Genomic DNA, 26,316 nt, shown 5'->3' on the forward strand with positions numbered 1-26,316 from the left:
TGTAGAATAAATGTGGGGAAATTTGCCGTTAGCCAGCGGGTGGTTAATCGCTGGAAAAACTTCCATCTGTCGTTGTGGAAGTTGATAGGTTAAATAAACTTAAGGAGTAACGGGACAGGCATTTGGAGCGAATGGTGTAATTTTTTTTTTTGGCTGATGCTGCATAAGCTCGTGCACTTGCTTTCTTGCATCACATGTCACTTCTACTACTACTACTACTACTACTAAAGTCTGTTCCCCTCCCAAATCGGGTGAGAAGGATTTGAGTTTGACTACCGTCGATGACGTGAATAATTATTATGGGGCTTTTTCACAACTTTCCTGAGTTAGTCGGTTTTAAGAGAAAGTAGCATAATTATTTCTCCCATACACTGTGGTTTTTGTCCAACAAACAGAAAATCTACCACAAAACGCATGTAATTTTCAGAGAGTATATACGGAGCAATATAGTCTTAGTCGCTGATTCTCCTAAAACCGTCCTAGTACTATTAATGATAGCGATGACAGAGTACAAGGAAAGTGATAAAAATTTTCTGCTGATTTAAAGGTATGAAGATTGGTTAGAAATAGAACCACTCTATTTTGTCTAAAAATGAGATATGAGTTGGACAGATGATCTGTAAAATGTAATTGAAGTTTAACTCTTCTGTGTATAACGGTTTCTGCACCTTATGAACAGAAATCTATGAGTTACTTATAAGCCTTTGGGAGAGGATCGGAGTTAAAGGATTAGGTCAGGACGAGAATGATTTTTGAGTTCCGATTTAGAGGGACATAAAGTTTTTGCTAAAGGGTAAACAGGAGCTAGCAATATGCAATAGGATCTATAAAAGGTCGTACTTTTGAAGGATGCCATTGCCCTGAATATTCGAAAACTCGGCGACCTCATTAACAACATGGTGTTCTGGGCTGGACCGCCCTTTTTGATGAAAGACTCAGAGCGTCCAGAAAATGTACAAAGAATGGATATGGAGTGGAGTGTAATTCTTGGAAACTAGATTTCTCTTTGGTGGGGCATCTGATTGCATTCTATAAGTCATTGAAGCGAATCAGTAAAATGAACAATTGAGAAGTGTTTCACTAATAAGGAAGAGAAGGCCCGGGGAACACGAATATGCAATTTTCGGACTAATGGAAAGATGTATGTCATGAAGTTTACGTATAAGCAAGCTGCTTAGAAGATCACGGGAATGAATTATCTGTTGAGGTGTTTGGCAATGGGATATGTATGGGTGCTTAATTTTTTTTTTTTTTTTTTTTGTCAGGTGAAGAGAAATTCAGCTTTCTACATCCTTTAGTGTAATAATACTAATACTAATTATTAATTGTATTAGTTTCAGTAGTAATACTAATTTTTTTTTGTTTATTTTGTAATCTAATATTAAAATCAATTAACTAAATTATTTATTAATAGTATAATATAAATGGAATTTAATTTGGGAATTATTAATTAGATAAATTCCTTTATTATTAACGATTATTAGTTAACTCCGCTCTTAGAAATATATAATGGTATGTGTTTTTACATATTCCTTATGTTGTGGCCATTTTGTTCCGGAACTGAAGGGGGAAAGAATAATCACGCTCACCTGTAATAAGAGAGGATCAGAACACGAAAAATGCAGAAGTTTTGGTCTATTTAGGTAACGGTTTCTATAAATCCATTAACCTCCGTCCTCCTCTATACTATACAGGTTTCCGATACCTACCTCTTGCTGATCTCCGAACTCTGGGAATAACTTTTGGCTGTACTTTTGTAGTGCAGTATAGTAAAAGGTTACAATTTACGTGATTACAAAAATAAATCCCCTAACGGAGTAAAAGTGCAATTTTGAAGCTTCGTGTCCATCACAAATATGTTAGCTGTGTTAAGGTAAAGCTTGCAGCGAGGTTGCTGGATGATGTTTGGGGATTAAGCTTGGAAAAGTGTTTTTATATCTGTGGTTCTCTAGTAGTGTGTACAATATTCCATAAGTTTTCGATCGTTACAGATCAGTAATGCGAAATATCAAAATCAGCTTCATGAAATGTTGGAAAGAACATAAATCATTCTTTACTTTTGCTGCAATGGAAATAAATTCAGAGGAGGATGAGGATCATACGAACGGTGTGTGGGTATGAATATGAGAATAATAAGGCAAGCCCTATCAGATGCTTTCTTTCGTTGGTGTGCTACATCTGCTATTTTTCGATCATTGTGCATCATATATATGTGCAGTCAGATGTTTGCTTATTTATTTCATGTACGATGAAACGCATGATTTTATGGTCTCAGTATGTTACTGCGTAAATAATGCTTTTTAGTATTCGTTCTAAGTATTATGGACGATACTGTTTCTTGCGTCCTTCTATTTTCTTTTCCTTTTGTCTTTTATTTTATTTTTTATTTTTAGTTTCATCGAATGTGGGAATATATTAAGTAGCAAAAACACGTATTTTTAAATGCACTTTATATTTTATGAACCAACAGCACTTTCTTTGGTTTCTTTTTTTTTTTTTTTTGGTTTTAAGTATTGCAGTGAACCTGACGTTTAGCATCATAAAAAAATTCTTCCCGTATTTCGATTTTTATAATGATGGTACTTCATGTGATTGTTGTTATATATGTGGAAATTGGGAAATCATGAGGGTCAGAATGGGTTGTGATATCAATCCCTACTTTTAAAAAACTATGGACTTAGTGTGAACTATATCACGCAGAATCCACTAATATGTTATGAAGTCCTCTTCTATGAAATATATTTTGTGGATTTCTTGGAGAAAAGACCCTTGGAATAAGGTGTAAAACATAAGAAGCAGGTTGGACCGGTTATGTGATATATATAATATATATGTTGGGTCTGAATATATATAAATAAATCAGACTTATAATTTCAAGAAATGGCGTTTACTAATGCAAACTGAGTGGAAAACAAGGTACGTCTAATTTCTTTATTTTGTTTTTTTCATGTACTATGCAGACTTTGTAATGAATTAGCAGTAGGTATTGAATTTATATATTGAGTTGGTTTATTTTTTTCCATGATAATATGTATGTAATTATAGGCATGCCTTTTATGTTTACAAGCCGATCTCCAAGTAATTCTTCAGTGGGGAAAAGATAACTTAGTTGATTTCAATCCTTATAAAACTCAGTCTTGTCTTATATCTCGCAAAAAGGATTCTTCTGCTCCTATGCTTAACTTTGGTGACACTACGATTTATAGATAAAATGATATATCTCTTTTGGGGATTCCACTGATTTCTAATCTCTCTTGGCACAAGCATATTACAAATATTGCTTCCTCTGCATCTAAAAAACTTGGTTTTCTCTTTCGCTCTTGGCATTACTTTTCTTCCAAACAGCTGTTCACTCTGTACAAATTGCAAATCCGCCCTAGCATGGAATATTGTTCTCACATCGGGGGCAGTGCCCCCAAAACCTCTCTCATGTGCCTAGATTCTATTCAGAAGAGGGCAGTTAGGTTAATTAATGACTCCTCTCTAACAGAGTCTCTGCTCGCTGTCTCATAGACGTATTGTTTCTGCTGCATGCCTTTTCTACAGATACTTTCACGGGCACTGTTTTTCTGAATTGGCTTCTATAATTCCCGCTCTCTCTTTCAAAACAGTCCAAACACATGCCACCACTAGCCAACATCCATTTACTGTCCAACTTCAAACTCACAGGACCAACTTTTCCTCTTCCTTGTTTATTCATTCAACTGCCATTTTCCGGAACAACCTTCCTTTGTACTTAGACTAAGATGCATTTAGCGCTAAAGCCTCAAGCTGCAAGTAAATTTGAACTATGTATATATTAAGTGTAATAGCATCATTAATACACAGCCATTTCTGAATAAACAGAATATTTATAAGTGGCATCTTTTTAAGTTATATCTCATATTGTGAATACCTTCACAACGAGTTGCCATGATATTGCACTACTTCGAATAAGTAATGCTTCACCTAAGGAGAAGCTAATGTTACTTATTCTCAGATAGGTGCCGTCCAGAAATGGCTGTGTATTAATGATGCTATTGCACTTAATATATACATAGCCTTCCTTTGTATATATTTCCTGAAAATTACAACCTACAGAAGTTCAAGTCTAATGTCAACAAATATCTTCTTTTGTTTTCTCAACCTTCAACCCATGCACGGTACTAAGTACCATAGGTTCTAATACCTCTCATGTTTGGAGTTTTCATAAAAAAAAACAAAAAAAACAGGTTTATCAATTTGTGAAATGGATCTATCTTAATTTTAATCTTCGTTGTCGAGGAACACTGATGTGAAATAATCTCTTTTGAAGGAGACTCAAGTATACACTTACACCATTGGTGTAAGTCTTGAGTCTCCCATGCATTGAAATATTCCTGGAAGCCATTTCATGATAAGTCTTTGAGTGTAGTTATTGTGGCTAGATTCTCATCCCTCTTTAATGTACTTGTGCTCCTTTAAAATTGCGGTTTTCTTCAAATACGTATCTCTGTAAGCCTCTGACATTCCTTTCATGGTCTTTGTAGTGCTGATACCTCGTCAAACAATAGCATATAACAAAATGATGCCCAGTTTCATATCTTCCCTTATGCAGCTCACAAAGTGGGTCATATTTACAGCAGGTCACTTTGCAACTACCAGACAATGTTAGAACTTGCAGTGCTGTCAGCATATCCTTGAATGTTGCCTTTCCTCTCATTTACTGGAATTTTGCCATAACTTGAGTGGTTGTACTGTGGCATTGCATTTTGTGAATTAAATGATTAGTTAGCTTTTGTGTGTGTCCGTTTGTCTGTCTGTAAAAGCATGTTTGATTATGTGCATATATAATAGTGAGCAAAAATATGGATCACCTAGTACCTTTCAGTTTATGCCATAGAAAAATATATTAAAAATCATTTCACCAAAAGATATTATTAAGATAAATCATTTCACCAAAAGATATTAGTAAGATAAATAATTTCACCAAAAGATATACAGCAATACCCTGCATAGCACTGTTAATTGATACCGAAAGTGTAATGTGTTATGTGAAACCCTGCAGAATGAGGTATAATTATAATGGGTTTTAATTGAATTTGTTTCAGAGAAACAGTCTATAAACAGATTATAATAAATTTATAAACAGTTTGTGCTTGATAGCCAATTAAAAGGATTTGAAATAAAAAAATATTGCAAAAATTTTATTAATGAAAAGGTAACTTCATGAGAGACGAGAAAAAAGCTTTATTGTTTATTTAGGTATTTCAATAATAGTCTGGTGAAGTTGTCTCTTCTTTTTCTCGGTGTACAAGTCTTTGTGGCATAGAATCCCATCTTGTAAAATTTTCCGTATCTTGATGCTACGTTCAACATCCGGATCTCCATTCATAATCACTTCGCAGGCCATGTCAATTCCCTGAAAAACTTTCTTTCTTTCTTCATTTCTTCTGTTGAAAATTCTTTTGGTGCCACTTCAGTGTTATCCACTTCAGAATTGTTTTCCTCTTCTTCATATGCAGTTTGCTTTTCAAGTTTAAGGAGAGTTGCATCATCTAAGTCATTTGCATGAGTCAGTGTAGTCATGTACATTAGCAGTGTCCAAAGTTTCGAATCCCAAGTCTTTTCCGATCTTCACAGTGTCTTCGGCAATTGTCTGAATTTGCGATTCAAAACCAGTGAAATCATTTGCCAAAATGGGTAAAACACGCTGTCAAACAGAACTCATGTTGTTGGCAGTGATTTCTAACCAAGATGTAAATATATTTTTGATCGTATTTAAAGGGGTAAAAAATAAATTGTGAAATGAAAAGTTTGAAAAGCTATTATGTCTTCTCGTCAGGATGGAATTAAGAATACTGAACGCTGTTGCATTTTGCTGCTGACTGCCCTAGGGGAGCTATTGGCACATGTGCATGTGAGACAATAGTTGGCATTGCAGCATATATGTATGCATACCAAGACTATGACAATGCAGCATATATGTACATGTCTAGGCTATTGAATGAGTTTTAATACGTACAGTAAATTTTTGACTTGAACTGAATTGAAAACCGTGTTATAGTGAAACCCATGCTGTTTGAAGCCGTGCTAAGCTAGGTATTGCTCTATTTAAATATTCATCTGGTTGGAGTTTACTTATATAAAACATCATCAGAAAAAAATTGCCAAAGTTCCAAACATTGCATTTTATTGAGAGTGAAGGTTACAGAACTATTTACAAACATTTAAAATGTTTACCTTTTAACATTGATAATATCAAAACTCTCTTTGGTAAAGAATTAACAAAAGTTTTATAAAAAGATTTACTTATGTTTTACATAAAAAATGTCTTTTCTTGTTCTGTTTAAACCAATGCATGGTAATTTGAAAGTTTGCACTGAAGGTGGCCAAATATTTTCTGTTAGTTGATAACAGCTGATGCTTCTAGTTATCATAAGTACATAATTCTATGCAACTAAAATGTGGGTTATTGCGCATTAGGAAGAATAAAATTACGAAGAATGAAAGCACTAGTCCCACAGGAAGTAGCAATTGCTGATGACTCTTGTTAGGGAAATTGGGATATATATTGTGCAAAAGGTTAGCCATAATATTATCAGTGTCTCTGCCATGGAGCAAAAATTAATCATATCTTTTAAGGGCACAAAAGATATTACTGTACGTGTTGATACTAATGATAATTAAGCATAGGTGATCTGAGGATGGATATGAGGCAACATTGGGATAAAGCTAAGTTATGGTGTTTATTTGAAAGTGTCTGGAATTTTGCCGAGGTATGAAATGGAGCACCTGATGGGAGTTTTAATTAATTTTGACCTGGAGAGATTGTTCAAGGTTCATGGAGTAGAATTTTTCTCAGCATGGTCTGTACTTGTTAACAGTACAAAGCTTTTTCATGGTTTGAAATATTTAAAATGGAAGGTTGGGAGAGCAAGAATTTTTGCGAATGCTATAAAGATAGTGTTAAATGGGTTAAAAAATTGATGGTTTGGGTATATAGACCATTAGTTTAATGGCAGCTTTAAGCAAATGTGAAATTTATGTAGTGCTTCTCTTTGAGCAGTAGTGTGAAAAGCAAAGTGGGAGTGGCAAAGGGGTACACAGGTTGCTGAGGGTCAACTTTGGACAAGCAATTATATGGGTTGTGTAGGGCTAGTAAGAGCACAACAGGCACATATATCTGCCTGTACATTAATGCTAGGAATGGAGTAAATTTGATGAATTTGAAGTGTTGTCATCAGATGCAGACAGGAATATCACAGACATGATGCCACTCTGACATTCAGGAAGCAGAATTTGAATAAATGCAGTGACTAAATGTACAGAAAAGAAGCGGTGGGATAATCATAAAATATTTTTAAGGTCAACTTATATGTCAATATTATTATTATTTTTTTTTATGAAAACCTCAACCACAAGAGGTACTGGAACCTATAGTACTTGTTCTTGTTTATACTCCGGCACGACCACCAGGTCAATGGAGTTTACAATAAATCAGTCAATATAAATGTTAATTGTATTCACGGGCTTGAACCCCGGTCCACTCAAAAAGCGTGTGCTATTGCACTTGCACCCCTGACCACTCAGCTATGTCAGGTAGTAGTAGTAGTAGTAGTAGTGGTGGTAGTGGCATGTGATGCAAGAAAGCAAGTATATGAGCTTATGCAGCATCAGGCAAAAAAAAAAAAAAATTTTTACAAAACAATTCCCTCTAAATGTTTGTTCAGTTCCTCCTTAATTTTATTTAACCTATCGACTTCCACAATGACAGATGGAAGTTTGTTCCAGCAATTAACCACCCACTGACTAAAGGCAAATTTCCACACATCTATTCTTAGTAAAATAATAAGAGGAGTCTACCTCAATATAGTGCGTAGAACCCTTCCGTATGATACCCTCCAGAAATTAAAACGGAAAAAACGAAAAAATCGGCAAACTTACCGGTACATTAGAGTAAAAAATAAATAATTAAATAATCAATTTAACACAATACAAATCAATTTAAAACAATTAAAAATCAAATTAACGCAATTAAAAGAATCAAACGAAAATATTCAAAACGATTTTCCTTCCTGTAAATTAACGCAATTAAAAGAATCAAACGAAAATATTCAAAACGATTTTCCTTTCTTTTAATTGCATTAATTTGATTTTTAATTGTTTTAAATTGATTTGTATTGTGTTAAATTGATTATTTAATTTATTTTTTACTCTAATGTACCGGTAAGTTTGCCGATTTTTTCGTTTTTTCCGTTTTAATTTCTGGAGGGTATCATACGGAAGGGTTCTACGCACTATATTGAGGTAGACTCCTCTTATTATTTTACTAATATTATTATCAACGTAGAACATATTGAGTAGCACAGCTCTGATTCATACTATCTAAACACATCTATTCTACATCTGTCTTTCCTCATTTTGAATTTATGCCCCCTTAGGTTCGTAATCTGAACAAGTAGAAGAATCCCATTAGAATTTAGCGTGCTCAACCCATTCAAGGCCTTATACACCTCAATCAGATCACCTCGCAGGTGCCTAGTCTTCACCCATTTGCAGAACTTAAGCCTCTCTTGGTAAGAGGATCCCTTCATTCCCCTCACCGTGTACAGAGAAGGGCAACAAGATTTGTTGCCCTTCTCTGTACACACTCAAGCAAATCTACATCCTTCCTAAAATGAGGCCTCCAAACCTATACGCAGTACTCAAGGCATGGCCTGACCATTGCCTTATACAGAGGGACAATCACCTCTTTTCCCTGTTAGAAAAATTCCTATATATCATTGAAAAAACCCCATGACCTGCCCTGACAGCCTGTCTGCATTGCTCAGAAAACTTCGTATCTGACTGCACAATTATTCCCAGGTCTTTTTCATTTTCTACCACCTTAAGTGTAGTACCACACAGTTGGTACGTTTCTCTGGGGTTACTTCTACTCATGCAGTACTTTGCATTTGTCAATGTTAAACTTCAGTTGCCACTTCTCAGCCCATCTTCCCAAATTTTCTAGATTCTGTTGCAGTAGCACACTGCCATTACTGTCATTAACAACCCTGCCAACCTTTGTATCATCTGCAAACTTCGACACTAAGCCTGATATACCTTCATCAATATCATTGATAAATATACAAAACAACAGTGGACCCAACTCCAAACCCTGTGGGACTCCACTAATAATATTAGTCCACGAAGAGCAGCACCCATTGATTACCACCCTCTCACTTCTCCCACTCAACCACGCTTTTATCCATTGTAGCAACTTACCCTTAATACCATTCTGCTCCAATTTGTACAGTAGTCTTCCATGTGCAACAGTGTCTAAAGCTTTCCTGAAATCAAAGTACATGATATCAAAATTATTTTTTGCATCCAGTTCCTTTGTAACCACGTCATAATATCCAGTCAAATTTGTCAGATAAGACTTTCTTTAACAAACCCATGCTGTCTGAATTATTGCGGCAATCTTGTTTAGATGATGCATTTTTAACCAGTGAGTCCATTATTTTACCTGGAACAGAAGTTAAACTAACTGGTCTGTAATTACTCGTGTCACCCTTCGATCCCCCTTTGTGAACTGGGGATACATTTGCACAACTCCAGTCCATGGGGACCTCCCCTGAGTCCAAGGATGCTCTCATAATTATGGCTAATGGTTTACTTACTTCCTTTGCTGCCTCCTTTAATAAGTGGATAGATCCCATCCACCCCAAGTGCCTTTCTTATGTTTAACTTCAACATTCTGCTGCAGAAGACAATCATCCAATAAATCCACAAAAGTCTTACTAGTGTGCGAGTGACCAACCACAAGTTCCAGTCAATATCAGGGAAGTTAAAATCCGCCATTATAATACATTCTGATTTACTAGCCCACTCTATTTCTCTGTACAATTGTTCATTGTACTCATTCGAGTCATTAGGCCTATAACACACTCCTACCCTTATTTTTGCTTTTGCAGTGCTTATGTTACACCAAACTCACTCAACAGTGCACTGTTTATCTATATCAATTGGATGCACTACTTTTGATTTTATGTTTTTCTTAATTAACAGAAATTAAGATGAAAAGAATATTTGTTGGCATTAGACTTGAACTTCTGTAAACTGTAATTTTCAGGAAATATATATGAAAGAAGGTTGTTCCAGAAAAAGGCAGTTGAATGAATAAATGTGGAAGATGAAAAGTTGGTTCTGTGAGTTTGAAATTGGACAGTAAATGGATGTTGGCTGGTGGCGGCACCATTTTCGAACTGTTTTGAAAGAGAGAGAGATCGGGAAATATAGAAGCCAATTCAGAAGAACAGTGCCCATGGAATTATCTGTAGAAAAGGTATGCAGCAGAAACAGTATGTCTATGAGACGGAGAGTGGAGAGACTTTGTTAGATACGTGTCATTAATTAACCCAACTGCCCTCTTCTGAATGGAATCTAGAAGCCTGAAAGAGTTTTGGGAGCACCGCCCGAGATGTGGTAACAATATTCCATCGGTGGGGTGGATTTGCTATTTGTACAGAGTGAACAGCTGTTTGGAAGAAAAGTAACACCGAGAGCGAAATAGAAAACCAAGTTTTTTAGATGCAGAGGAAGCAATATTTGTAACGTGCCTGTGCCAAAAGAGATTAGAAGTCAGGGTAATCCCCAAAAGAGAGATATCATCTTGCCTAGAAATCGGAGTGTCACCAAAGATAAGCATAGGAGCAAAAGAAACCTTTTTTTGCGAGATATAAGAGAGGACAGAGCTTTAGAAGGATTGAAGTCAACTAAGTTGTCTTTGCTCCACTGGAGAATTACCTAGAGATCGGCATTTAAGGAATCGTTCGAGAAGTTGAAGCTTATTGAGCACGGCAAGGTTTCTCAAACTGGAAAGTGGAATGCAATGTGCTATCATCAGCATAACTATGGATAGGATTTCCAGTCATTGGAAGGTCATTAATATACAAGAAGAAAAGAGTGATGGAAAGGACTGAACCTTGGGGGACACCAGCATTAGTGGAGAAGTCAGAAGACAGATTTTTCTCTCTGACCGCTCACCCTCAGTGAGCAGTTAGAGAGAAAACCATTTACAAAAAACAGTTGGCAAATCATAAGATGGAAGCTTGTTTGGAAGACCTTTATGCCAAACTCGATCAAAAGCCTTTGAGTTCAAGAGCAACTGCTTTTGTTTCACCGAACCTTTCCATTGAATTTTTTCATAAGTGGGTAACATAAGCCAGAATATCACCAGTGGATCGACACTGACGGAAGGTTTCTAGATAGTTTAAGAGTTGGCGGTTAATTGATTTCTCCATTACTTTAGAAAGAGTAGAAGTAATTGCAATGGGGTGATAATTGGATGGGAGGGATTTGTTTCCCTTTTTAGGAACTGGCTGGATATGAGCAAATTTCCAAGCAGAAAGAAAAACCTTTGGAATAAGAAAGCGAAAAAAGCCGGCAAAGAACAGGAGTAAGTTCAGGGGCACAGGTTTTTAGAATAAGTGGAGAAATATCACCAGTACCTGGAGCTTTCTTAGCATCAAGATTTGTAAAAATCCTTCTGATATCCTTTTGATGGAAGACTACAGGAGGCATTGAATGGAGCATGCTGAGAATGGTGGGAGGTGTTTTTCCAACATGATTAGTACATGAGTTTGAAGAAAAATGGGATGCTAGCAAGTCAGCTTTATCCTTGGCTGAACTGACAACAGAACCATCCAGTTTGGCAGAGATGGTCAAAATTGCGGCCAATAGCTTTGGTAAGAGACCAGAATGCTCGGGTACCATTAGGGCAAGAAGCAAGTTTTCTATTCTTAGCCAGTTTAAACTCTAGTTTGGACTGATTAATAACTGCTTTACAATTGTTGCGAGCTTTGGTGTAGGTAGAAAATGAAACTGGAGAATTGGAAACAAGCCAATTACAATATGCAACATTCTTCTCTTGAACAGCCTTAGCACATTTATTGGAATACCAAGGTTTAGATAAAGGATGAGATTTTAAGGTGGAATGTAGAATAAAGGATTCCATTCCTACAAGAATAATTTCACTAACACAATTTGAGCAAACATTGACATCAGAAGTTTTGAAACAGTAATCCGACCAAGGAAAAGAAATCTCGCAGGTCGTGCCATTTTGCATTCTTGTAATGCCAAACAACACGAGGTTGGGAATAGCCATGAGATGAAGGCTCCATCAGAGAAGAGACAATCACCAAGTTGTGATCTGAGGTGCCTAAAAGGCCACTCACTTTGACAGTGTACTTAGAATGGTTGTTTGTGAGGAAAAGATCCAGCATGTTGGCTGCATTGTTAGGTTTGTCCGGTATTCTGCTGGTTAATGAACAATCTGTGCAAGGTCATTTGTAATTGCAAAATCCTCAGCATCTCGACCAGCTGGGTCTGTGTGACTAAAATATCGAAGCTAGCTGGAGTTGTGAACATTAAAATCACCAAGGAAATTTTTCCTCGCTGTTAGAAAAGTTTGGCCGGAGAAAATTCAAGTTGCAAAAAGGGAAATCAAAGAGTTCCAAGTGATTAGTGGAATTGGGCGAACGGTAGAGACAACAGATGAATTTGGCAGAATAAGGTAGAGAGATTTTAAGCCAGAGAAGATCGAAAAGAGGAGATTCCAAATTACCAAGTCTCTGACAGGGAATATCGAAACAAACATATGCGTAAGTACCACCTTTGAGATGAAAGGTATCATACAGTGAATAATTTGGGCAACTGAGATGAGCAGTGATTGAATCAACCGATAACTGAGATTCTGTCAGAAGAAGTACATGGAGTTTGGCAGGCTATAAATGGAAATGGACATCATTGAGATTAGAAGTGCGACCACATATATATGTGACATGAACTAGGAACTGTTTGGGAGGTTTAGATCTTTTCGCAGATAGTTCTCTCTTTTAGTTTAACAATTCATGGTGTATTCAATAGGAAGAAAAAGTGGGGGGGGGTACATGCTGTATGAAGTAATGAAATTTTTGGATGTGGCGTACACATGGTAAGAATATACCCAATTCCTTACATAACGTGGTGCCTTGACATTGCCCCCCCCCACCTGCATACATACTACTCGGACTCCCTCCAGTCACTATCTGGCAGAGTAGAGGCAGCAAGGTTATACCTTAGCTGAACCGGAAGCCTCCTGGAGAGTTACCAATCTTGAATAGGCTGGGGTTCGAGCCCGTGACTACCAAATACGGAGGATGCGGAAAGATCAGGGAATGACCATCGCATATCCCCGGAGCAATATGACATTAGTTGCTAATGTTCCTAAAAACCAAATAACAACAACCACCACTTCAATCCTCTAATAAGCAATATAAAGTTATAGAAGAATTAGAGGCACATGTTTAGGGTTAGAAGACATGAATTATATACAATTCATTGCATATGTATTTTTACACAAATACACATAATTTTTCATGTTGTAAAATTCAAGAATTTGTTGGCTTCATTATCGAATGAAAACAGTTCATGGAATTTGTTGGGAATTATGTTTTCAGATTTACTTTACAGACCTCAAAAAGAAAATTGAGACTTAATTTATTTTAAAACAAAGAAGAAAAAAGCTGCGAGTTATGATTAAATTCTTTCAAATTTAGCCATAACTTGCTGCTCTGAAGAAGTTTTAGGATGATAATACCAGAAATATCACAAGTTATAACTGAGAGATAAATGATTTTGTAATAATTGAGAAGAAAGTTGAAAAGAAGTTGTTGAAGCTAAAAGTACATAAATAAAGCACCTAGTGGGGTGTCTATCTAATTAAAATAAAGGAAGCAGCAAAAGAGGATCTTTAATTATAATTATGGGACCATTCTTGGATTCTGGGGACGTCTCTCTATGGTTTGGGGAATGTGCAAATGTCTCTCCAATTCACAAAGGGGGAAGGAACATTTGTACGTTTTGTACATTTGAACTTCTGTTTCAAGGAAATAATGGAGTTACTGAAGAAGGTAATGCACAATCATATGAACAGAAATTAAATTATATGACAATCACAGCATGGATTTTTTAAGGGGGATGTTGTCTCACCAGTATGATTGGCTACTGTGATGTAGTACCTAAGGAACCAAATGAAAAAAAATATTTGATATCATATACTTAAAAATTTCAGGAAAGCTTTTGATACTGTTCCACATGAAAGATTGCTGTCCAAATTGGAGCAGTGTGCCATTAGGAGCAAGTTATTGTTGTGGATAAGGAGATGGTTGATTGGCAAAAGACAGTGGATATCAGTGGGCACTGCCTTTCTTGAACTAATATTATTAGTGGAGCCCCCAGGGTTCAGTGCTGCGGCAATCATTTTTCATTTATTAATGATATCGATGAAGGCATATCAGTGTCTAAGACTGCAGATGATACAATGATTTTTAGGGTAGCTGATGACAGTAATTGGGGTGTGTGCTACTTCTAGAAAAGATCTAGAAAAATTAGGTAGATGGTCTGGAAACTGACAATTGAAGTTTAACATCAACAAATGCAAGGTACTTCTTATGGGTAGGAGTAATCCCAGAATAGCATGCTATGTAATACCTCACTGAAGATAGTAAAGAATAAAAAAGACTGAGGGTAACTGTTCAGTCAGAAATAAAGTTCTCTGTGATATGTAGGTGGACAGTTCAGAGATTTTATCAATGATATGTAACAATTTTGCCATCAGGGATAAGGAGCTAATTATTCCACTATATAAGGCAGTGGTAAAGACACATCTTGAGTACTGTATATAGTATGGAAAACTCATTTTAAGAAGGATGTGGATCTTTTGGAATGAGTGCAGAGACGAGCAACTAAGTTAGTGAGGGGGAACAAAAGGGTATCCTTACCAAGAAAGACTTCAGTTCCACAAATTGCAGCATCTGGTAATGAGGCACCTGTGAGGGAGATATTGTTTTAAGCTTTGAATGGATTGAATAAGCTAATTGCTGGTGACATCCTTTCTTGTGTTCAAATATCAAAAATAAGGGACATAAATTTAAATTTATGTCAGACAGTTGCAGAATAGTTGGACAGAATTTGCTTTTAGACAGAAAGTTGTTGATTGTTGGAACAAGCTTCCATCTGGCAATTTGGAAGTGGATAATTAGAGTAAGTTGAAAGAGGAATTAGAGGGGATGGAATATTAATCCTAGTCTGAATAATTATATGCAATCACTTGATTTTTTTTGGCTGGTGTATTAACTTTCTCCCTTATAAAATTTTCCAGTGTTAATACTAATACTGAACCGGTAACAAAGAATGGCTTGGTAACATATTAACCTGGTGCATATTGCACAGAGCCTTTTAGACCTTACATGATCTTCAGCAGTGTTTCTGCTATTTGGCAAACACAGCTGAAACTCTTAATACTGTTCAATGAAAATGTTTTCTTTGATTTTTCAATGAAAATTTCGGAAATCTTTATTAGTTATTGTTCAAAAAAAAAAAAAAAAAAAGCAAGCAAGACCAAGTTAAGCCGAGTCTCAATAATTATATGTAGGTGCTAAAAACATGAAATTTAAAAAAACATGCATCTCTAATGTTCAGTCCTTGAAGCATGTGCTCTAAGTGCTTTATGGCAGCACATCATCCAGTCATTATGCTCTCTGGCTTTGTATTATAGAAGAGTGTGACTTGTGTCCAGTTGATGAAACATACACAGTTTTTCAATCAACATTTCACTCGCTGCCAGTCAGAAATAATAATGAAGATAATATTCAAATAAGAAAGGATAACAAACATGTTTAAAGCACTGCAGAGGTGTTTTATTTTAAAAAAATAATTAAAATACTTTTCAATATTAAGAAATGGAGTTTTCAAAAATGTGCTCAGAGAAGAATTTATAAAATGAACAATTTTGAGTTATTTCTTGCGAGTTTAAGGTTATAAATGGGTAAATTTTTAACCCAGTAAGCAAGTGTGTGTGTGAAAGAGAATCACTTGCACACCAGGCTATGAGTTAATTCAAGCCTCCCATGTACACTTACAACATTAAGAGTGATGTGTTGTCCCCTATGGCCGTAGGTTTGCTTTTGTGGCCTTCTGCATAAAGGAATACTGTATATGCTCATTACTTTCTTTCAGTTTACTCTGCAGTTAAATAAAATGTTACAATGTAACCATTACAAGAAAGAGCAGAAATAATTCAATTAAAAAGTAGTCAGCAGTTCTTAATGCAAATTTTACTGAATACACTACTATGTGAGATATGCAAGAGACAACCTGACCCACTCACCACCCTGACCCACCCATTCAGCCTGCATAAGGCTGAATTTTGCTCACAGAAATGGAATTCGTGGGTAGAAGTGGACTGCTCATTAGAGTGAAATTGCATATGTTATACTTACATATATCAATCCTCCCCCCCCCCCCCCCCAATTTTAATATAAGATTATATTTTCACAATGCTTAGAGTTGTATTAGCTAAAAAAATCAATAAAAAATATAATTTCATGGCTGCATTGTAATTTTATAAAATAGATTTTTGATAAGCAAAAGTACCTACTTAGGTTATAAAATTAAAAAAAGATAATAACTATTTGTTTTTGATCAAGGTATTTTATTTTTACTATGCACCTAGTTGTACTTGCTAGGAAAAAGGATTAAATAAAAAATAAAAATCAGTATTCACACTTGAAATTATTTATTTTTATAAAACTTTAATTGTTGTAATTATAAATATAATAATCTTGTTTGTATTACCCACAAAGTTCTTGAAATTGAAAAAAATTAAGAAAATTATAATACTTAGCTCTGTTACCAGGCTTTTTAATTTTGGTGCATGAAGACCAACACAGCTACTTAAGTTATGAAATAAAAATGAATGAAATGAACAACAGTCATCATTATGAAAGTATATATTAGTATATTTTAACTGTAGCAGAGTGAAAAATAACAAGGAGCCCATGGTCACTGAAATAAGCTCTCTCATCCATTATTAGAGTAGAAAATCAAGCAAGTGACCTTAAACCACTTGTTATATTTCTCCCTGCTTTAGCCCTGCACTGACAAGCCATATGTCTAAGTACGACGGCTGTTCAATAAAGCATAATCATAAATTTTCACCAAGAACCATATTGCTTGCTATTTCTGCATCACATGGCAACTGCACAGTTTTTTTTTATTTATTTATTTTTTTATTGTATGATGTGAGCAATACACGAAGGAACCAGTTTTTTCCTGCTTCCTTTGTGTATCGCGGCCGTGAGATCCAACCGTAATATCCAAGCCCGAGGCTGGATTTGAACCTACGACCTTTGGGTTGCCAGGCAGGCACTTTACCCACCCGGCTAGCCCAGTCGGCAACATTAGCATTAGTAGAGGCCTATGATTCAAGAAAGTAAGCTTATGCAGCATCAGTCAAAAAAACACTTCCACTTCACCCCTCCGTTCGTTCGAAATACCTGTCTAGCTGAGCCTTAAATTTATTTAGGCAATCAACTTCCACGACAAGGGATGGAAGTCTGTTCCACCAAACAACTACCCGCTGGCTAAAGGCAAATTTCCGCACATCTATCCTACATCTGTCTTTCCTCAATCTCAATTTATGCCCTCTCAGGTGATTATTCTGAGCAAGAGGAAGAATCCCATCGGCAATGAGCATGTTCAAACCATTCAAGGCTTTATACACCTCTATCAGATCACCTCGCCGGTGCTTAGTCTCCAGACACTGTAATTTGCAAAACTTAAGCCTTTCTTTGTAAGAGTAACCCTTTGTTCTATTCACTAATCTTGTTGCCCTTCTCTGTACTTGTTCCAGCAGCTCTACATCCTTCTTGAAATGAGGCCTCCAGACCTGTATACAGTACTCAAGGTGTGGCCTGACCATTGCCTTATACAAGGGAATAATCACCTCCTTATCCCTGCTAGAAAAATTCCTGTATATCATTGACAAGACACCATGAGCTACTCTTGCAGCCCATCTGCACTGCTCAGAGAATTTCATATCTGCCTGCACAACTACCCCCAGGTCCTTTTCATTCTCTACCACTGTCAGTGTAGTACCACAGAGTTGATACGTTGCTCTGGGGTTGCTGTTTCCCATATGTAGTACTTTGCATTTGTCAATGTTAAACTTCATTTGCCACCTCTCAGCCCATCTGCTCAACCTTTCTAGATCATGTTGCAGCAGCATAGCATCAGTAGTGTCCTCAACAACCCTGCCAACCTTTGGACATTAAGCTTGATATACCATCATCGATATTACCGTATTTCCCCATGTATAAGACGCACCTTTTTCAAAAAATTTGGGGTCTAAAAACTTGGTGTGTCTGATACAGTGGTTGTAGATTTTTTTTTACTTTCATTTCTTGCTTTTTCGCGCTTGTTGTCTTTGCGCTCATTGTTTCGCACTTGTTACCGGTATATTAGGTTACGTTTTGCCACGTTCTGCCCAGAAATGGCTCAGAAAAAATTTTCGTACAGTGCTGAATTCAAGTTAAAAGTGATCCAGTTTGCAAAAGTGAATGGAAATCGTGCTGCTGAACGTAAGTGTGGTCCTCCTCCAACTGAGAAAACAATCCGAGACTGGCTAAGAGAAGAAGAAACTCTACTGAAAATGCCACGGCAGAAGAAGGCCATTAGAGGCAAGTCAGCAAAATGGCCTGATTTAGAGAGGGAATTGAAGAAATGATTCAGGAGCAAAGGGCAATTGGAATTCCTGTGTCCACAAATATGGTTCAGCACGAGGCAAGAAGAATTGCTGATGAAAAAGAAGTTACTGTTTTCAAAGGAGGACACAATTGGGGCTTCAGGTTCATGAAACAGAATGGACTGAGCATGTGTACATGCACCAGACTTGCCAAAAATATGCCTGAAAGCTATGAGCAGAAGGTCCTTGAATTTCATCGTTTTGTCATTCAATGTCGGAAGACACATCAGTTTGAGTTGGGACAGATTGCAAATATGGACAAAGTCCCCCTTCAATTTGATGTCCCAAGTAACAGAACTGTTGATAAGAAGGGGGTGAAAACTGTAACTGTGAAGACAAGTGAACATGAAAAGAGCCATTATACAGTTGTTCTAGCTTGTTGTGCCGACGGAACCAAGCTGCCTCCTATGGTGATTTTCAAACGCAAAACAATGCCAAAAGAAGACATTCCTCGAGGAGTGATTGTCCATGTTCATGACAAGGGTTGGATGGATCAGGATGGGATGAAGATCTGGTTTGGGAAAGTTTGGAGCAGGAGACCAAATGGGCTCTTACGCAAACCTGCCCTATTGGTGCTTGATCAGTTCAGGGCACACATAACAAAAAATACAAAGAAGATTGCTGCAGAGCAAAAATCAAAACTTGCTGTTGTACCTGGCGGCTTGACATCCCAGCTCCAACCATTTGATGTCAGCATTAACAAACCCTTCAAAGCTGCCATGAGAGACGAATGGAACCAATGGATGAAGTCTTCTGGGGACAATTTGACACCAGCAGGAAGAGTGAAGAAATCAACTATAGGAGAAGTTTGTACCTGGGTGAAAAGATCCTGGGATAATATCAAGATTAGGATCATTGTCAAGTCATTTAAGAAGTGTGGCATTTCAAATGCCATAGATGGAACTGAGAATGAGGCAATATATGAAGATAGTGATTCGTCATCCGACACAGATGAGGACAAGCTAATGGATGGGAGTTTTGACAGTGATGAGTTGTATGAATTTTATGATGAATAAAACTTGAGTTCAATAACTTTATGTAATACATTTTTTTTAAAATTTCAGACCCCAAAATTAAGGTGCATCTTATACATGAGGAAATATGGTATTTATAAATACAGAAAACAATAATGGACCCAATACTGAACCCTGAGGGACTCCACTAATAACATTAGTCCACGATGAGCAATGTCCATTGATTACCACTCTGTCTTCTCCTCCTCAAGCACCCCTTTATCCATAGCAGCAATTTGCCTCCAATGCCACACTGCTCCAATTTGTGCAGCAGTCTTCCATGCACAACAGAATCAAAAGCCTTTCTAAGATCCAAATATATAATATCAAAGTTATTCCCTGCATCCAGTTCTTTTGTGACTGCATCATAGTATCCAATCAAATTGGTCAGGCAAGACATTCTCTTAACAAAACCATGCTGTGTCTGAGGTATAATTGAAGTCTTGTCTAGATGATCCTGCAGTGCTTCTTTAACCACTGCCTCCATTAATTTTCCTGGAACAGAAGTTAAATTCACAGGTCCATAATTACTTGTGTTGCCCTTTGATCCTCCTTTGTGAATTGCGGTCATATTTGCACATCTCCAGACCCATTGATTTATCAAGAGTAACAATATCATTTATCAAAGCACCATCATCTTCAAATCCATCAATGTTACGGATAATTAAAGGCCAAATGTTTTTCAAGGCTGAATTTAAGCACCTGGTGGAAAAATCAATCCAACAACTTACAATTAGCTTCACACAGTCCAGCATATTGAAATTCGACCTCCAAAAATCTTTGAGGGTGATAGCATTTTCACCAGAGGTGGCTACTAAGCAACTTGCGAATGTTTTTGTGGTGTAAATTTTCTTGAAGTTTGCAATCACTTGCTGGTCCAGTCTATGGGTATCTCCTGTCTATGGGTACCTCCCCTGAGTCCAAGGAAGCTCTCATAATTATGGCTAAGGGTTTGCCTACTTCCTTTGCTGCCTCCTTTAATATAACTGGATAGATCCATCCACCCCAGGTGCCTTTGTTGTGTTTATCTTCAACAGTTTCTCCTCCACTTTACTCTCAGTTATTATAAGATTATCTAGCTTACTGCCAGAGCTGAATACACCTCTGGCATTCCCCTCGCTGAATAACTCCTCATGTGTGAATTTCGATGCAGAATATTCATTTAGTTTGTTAGCTACTTGAGCAGGATCATCAATAGTTGAACCACTGATATCAAGTGGACCAATCTGATTCATCCCCTTCCTTCTAGAGTTTACATAAGTAAAGAACTCATCTACCTCATGTATCGGCTGTTTTTCTTTGCATCCTTTGCCAAAGATTTCTTGTAATCTGCCTTCGCCTGCCTAACCTCCTTTGTAACTTGGTTACAGATCAACTTATATCTATCATAGGCTTCTGTGTCACATGTTAATTTACATGTGTATCTCCTGCAGTTTTCTTCTCCGCCATATGTCTCATTAGTTCATCTGACATCCATTTAGGCCTAAACTTTGAACAATATATCTTAGTTGGTATGTAAAGCCTAGTAGCTTCCAAGATAAGTTCTTTGAATGCTTCCCATTTTGAATTTGCTGTTGGTAACATCATCAGTTTGTCCCACTGTATAGAATTTAAATACTGTCTCAGACCATCGTAGTCGCTTTTACGAAAGCAAAAACCCTTCCCTTTACCCCTGATGGTAGCTACCTCTTTGAGTTAATCCCACTTCAGCACACTGTGATCACTGCCACCTAGTGGTTCCTTTATTTGCAGATTCTTAATACATGAAGAATCACTACTGATAATCAAATCAAGAGTATTACTCCCTCTAGTTGCCTCCCGAACATGCTGATGTAGAAAACAATCATCCAATAAATCCACAAAAGCCTTGCTAGTGTGTGAGTGACCAATCTACCAATTCCAGTCAATATCTGGGAAATTAAAATCCCCCATTATAAGACTCTGATTTACTGGCCCACTCTATTTCCCTGTACAGTTTATTATACTCATCAGAGTTATTAGGCCTATAGCACACTCCTACTCTCAATTTTGATCTCCCAATGCTTACGTCACACCAAACTGACTCGACACTGCACTGTCCAGCGATGTCGACTGGCTTCACTTCCTTGGATTTTATGTGTTTCTTAACTAATAGCATAACCCGTCCTCCCTTCCTATTCTGTCTATCCTTTCTGTACACATTGTACTCCCTAAATTCCAGTTCTGCATTCCTTATATCTGTGTGATACCACGTCTCTGATATCCCAACAATATCTGCCTTTGATGTTTTGATCAATACCTGAAATTCATCAAATTTATATACCAAACTCCTAGCATTGGTGTACACGCAAGTATACATGTACCTGTTCCTATTCTTAGCTACCCTAACACAACCCATGTGTTTACTTGTACCGCAGTGACTCCCAGCAGTCTCTGAAATATCCTGCATCTTGTTTTCCAGGCTGCTGCTCCAGTCAGCTGCATAGTTGATTAGTGTGCATGTGATCTCCACAGTCAGTCAAGATTATACCTGTTCAGTTTCACTTACATAACAATGGACGTGACACATGAGGAACAGTATGCTGCTCTCAAAATTTGGTCCTCTCTCAAAAAAACATCAGCTGAAGTGTACGAAATGTTAAAAGAGGCTTATGGTGAATCTATGCTTCCATATAGTACATTTTATAGATGGTTTAGAATGTTTAAAGATGGATATGATTTAATCACAAAAATCGGCAGTCCTGGAGCTCCAATCACTGCCGTCACCATAGAAACCATTGACACTGTGTCTGTAATTGTGAGAGAAGATTGTTGTATAACAGTAAGGCAACTGGAAGATTTTCTTCAAGGTGATAATGGTGGATGAGACATGGCTTCATCATTTCAACTCAGAGAGTGAGCAACAAAGCTGAATTTGAAAGTCTGCATCATTGCCAAGATCAAAAAAAGTAAAAAGTTGTGGCTTCTGTAGGAAAGGTTATAGTTGTCTCTTTTTTTGACATTCAAGGAATAGTTTACCTGCATGTTGTGCCACATCATGTGACTGTTATGGAGCTTACTATAGAACTGTACTGCACACTTTGTGGAATCACATTCGTCGCAGATGACCACAACTGCATGCACCTGGGTGGATGCTGCATCACAATAATGCAAGACCTCAGATTTCTCATACTGTTGTCGAGTGCTTAGCCAGCATTAATGTCATATGTGTTGCTCATCCGCCCTACAGCCCTGACCTTGCACCCCACAGTTTTTTTTTTTTTTTAATTTCCAAAGTTAAAGAAGGAGCTATGAGGAAAATGTTTCCAGTTATCAGGAGTTGTGAAAACATCAGAGGCAATTCCCAAACGCATGTTGAAAAATGGCTTCCACCAAAAAATGGCTTTTTGAAGAATGGCAGAAACTTTTGAGTAAGTGCATTTCATCAAATGGGGACTACATTGAAAAGTACAATGAAAATATGGGCGATTAATAAAGATATGTTGTGAAAAAAAAATTATTATTTTTTTATTGAACAGCCCTTGTATAATGGTGGAGGGAACCTTGATTGTGTGTGGAATTAAATTTATTGTTTGAGGAAGTCAGTCAGTCTCTCTTTATGCAAGAGATTAACTATTCATTTAATTGAACATAGTTTTCCAGTTGTATCCACCACACTGGGCATTTTCTATCTCTCTTTGCTCTCAGCCATTCCAAAGTGATGTTGGCCAGCAGCCATGTAGGTGTAAGCTGCAAGAACAATTATTATTATTATTATTATTATCATTTCAACTTGTTAGAACCGTGTTACTCAATAGGTTTTTGCCTTATCATAGATTGGACGCATGAAAGAACTGCCTCATGGCAATAAGGGCCTGAGACAGATGTTTCGACGGTATGTGGCATATAGGGAACGCATTAAACGGCTATACGTAGCCCCAAGGTACGAACCAGTTTCTGTAGAACCAAGTCTGAAGGAATACGAAACACAGGTTTTACAAATGAGCGTCCCTCTAGATGAAGAAATTAGCATTCCTGATCCCCACATGCATCTAGCCCTCAGAGGAATGGAAACCGTTTCGTATATTACTAAGGACAAAGGCGACGGGTCAGCATCGGACTTTGGTGGAAGGAGATCCGCTTCTGATTCTAGTCCCTACAGAAACGATTCTTCAGAAGAGGGTCAGAGTTTATCTGGAAATACAACAGCACGTGCAGCAAGTGAACTTTCATCCAGCACAACGATTCTTGGGGATCAGAATATGATGGTGCCAGCCCGAAATCCACTCTACGATGAATTTCAGGAAGACGAAGATGGGCTGCCTCTAGCAAAACCAATGGATGACATAATAGCATCAGATACAGCCAGTTCGAGGTCGTCCAAAAAACAGAAGAACAACTTTTCTTACGATAAGTCACTTGTGGAAAACACAACAGAACTGTGACAGTGCTTAAATGCTTAGCTTGTGTGAACCGATAATGCAATTCAGTATGACTTTTACCCTCAACTCCAGACTAACTGAACTAACTACTTTCAATGTTCCGAACTTCATAAACATAAATTACAGTGCAATTTATGTTTAAGGCAAATGTAGAATTGTAGTCTAGAAAAGACAAAAAAAACTCAAAAAATTTTATGAGAAATACTGACATGTGGTTGTGTTATAAATATTTTAATATTGTGGTGAAAACATTACTTTCTGGAGCTACTTATGTTTCAAAATGAATAAAAAATGAAAAATAATGAAAAGGTGAAAATGTGATAACTTATTTTAAAAATACATAATGGTATTTATTAAATATATATAATATCGGTGTAGATACACCATAGTTTACCCATAAATTTAACTACATTACGTAGTGTCGTTTAAAAAAGGTATCATTTAATTTTATCTCATATTGTGGCTGCCTTCACAACAAGATACCAGGTATTGCACTATTTTGAATAAATAATGTTCCTCTAGTAGAGGAGATTACTGTTATTTATTCTCAGTGTGCACCCAGATGGCCGTTGTGAAGCTAGTTGGCTTCATCTTCGGTGGGCGGGCAGGTACCCTGATAATGCAAACATGCTATCACAGTTGTGAAGCCGTTCCACAATGTGAGAGATGCCAAATGGTGTACAGAATGATACAGTATTTGAAAAAATTAAAAAGATAAAAAATTAAAAAGCAAATTGGGGCTCATTGTTATAGACTCTCTTAGTCATCTCATTCATTTAGTGACAAGTAAAGCTTATAATGAGTTTTTTCCCCCCTTTGATAAAGGGAAAAAAAATTGAGTCATTAATTAACTTGGCTGCTCTCTTTTGAATGAAACCAAGAATCTTGATAGATTCTTTGGGAACATTTCCTTAGATGTGGGAACAATATCTCATGGTAGTGCAGATTTGAGATTTGTACTGAATGAGTAGTTGGTGAGAAGCAAAGTTATTCCAAGAGTGAAAAAGTAAACCTAGTTTTTTTGATGCAGAGGAAGAAATATTTGTGATGCGTTTATGGGGAGGGGGAGAGAGAGAGAGAGATAGATTAGCAATCAAGATAATTCCTAATAGAGATATGTGATGTTGTTTAGAAATCTGAGTATCATTGAAGATGAGCATTGGAGTAGTACTCTGATGTTGTGAGAATAAGATGGGACTGAAAAGATTTAGAGCTTCAAGCCTTAACTTAACGAGAAATTCACTAACATAACAGGTTAGTGCCTTAGCGTCATGTTTGTACGTAGTGAATTAATTAAAATGGTAAATTGGCATCATTTTTATCATATCTCATATTGTGAATATCTTCACGAGTTGCCTGATATTGCACTACCTTGAATAAGTAACGCTTCAACAGTAGAGAAGGCTATTATTACTTATTCTCAGTTACTTATTGTTACTTATTCACAGATGAGAGGCCAAACAGTATTGAAATGGCCGTTGGGTGTGGTATCCACTGAGAATAAGTAACAATGGTCTTCTCCACTGGTGAAGCGCTAGTTATTCGAGGTAAATATAAATATTATCGAGGTAAATCTCTGGCCTTGCAGTGAACTGCAAGTGCAGAGGTTTAAAAGTGTATGGATTTTGTAAGTGTAGTGTTATGTATCGTTATTCTTTTGGCTATTTAGCTGCTAGACTTCTTGCTGGAGCCCAACGTTGCCCACACTTGGCCCTATGGAGGCAGACCAGGTACCCAGTAGTTGAAATTTTTACTCTGGCCGGCCCTGCCACCTAGTTTCCTGAGATTTCAGTGGCTAGGGCCTTAAAAAAAAAAAAAAGCCATCATAGGGATGAGTGCTAGAATTGGAAAGGCCAAATGTTATAAACACGATTTAATATAGACATAATTAAATTTTGAGCTTGTGTGGGGGTGTACGCTAGCTATAGGTAGAGTAGGGGGGCTGAATGGTAGAAGTATGGGTGTGATAGAGAAGGCACTGCAATATGGTCAGTGAGGCCGGCCCAGGTCTCACCAGGAGAAAAAGGGGGAGGCAGGGATGGGGGGAACAGAAAACCATTTCCTCTCACCCGGGAAAGGGTTTTAAAGAGGTTAGTCAGTTTAGGGTGTCTGGCTTAGATCGCCTAGAGGTGCCAGGACATGACTTCCATCATAATGTTGTGTCATAGATTCAGTGGTGTTCCTATTCAGTTTGTTTATTTCAGTGATTGCATATTTCCTGGTCTGGAAGTGTAGTAAGTTTTAAGTGTTGAAATTTCTCAGTTTGTTTTAGGAGTGTACTCAGTTGGTTCAGGTAAAGTAGGGGGAGGAAAGATTGAAGTATGGGGATAATAGT

At 37.2% G+C, this 26,316-nt stretch overlaps 1 protein-coding gene across 1 annotated transcript in view; it reads left to right on the forward strand.

Moving 5' to 3' along the window:
* The first annotated feature begins 2,557 nt into the window (after positions 1-2,557).
* Positions 2,558-26,316, forward strand: part of roq (RING finger and CCCH-type zinc finger domain-containing protein roquin) — a 711,471-nt gene continuing 687,712 nt past the window's right edge. Inside the window, exon 1 of the mRNA XM_090390025.1 lies at positions 2,558-2,916. The gene's annotated coding sequence lies outside the window, so the exon portion shown is untranslated. The remainder of the gene's footprint in view (positions 2,917-26,316) is intronic.

This window comes from Mastigoproctus giganteus, chromosome 2 (genome assembly GCF_048544385.1).
Source record: "Mastigoproctus giganteus isolate SK-2022 chromosome 2, ASM4854438v1, whole genome shotgun sequence".
Lineage (NCBI taxonomy): Eukaryota > Metazoa > Arthropoda > Arachnida > Uropygi > Thelyphonidae > Mastigoproctus > Mastigoproctus giganteus.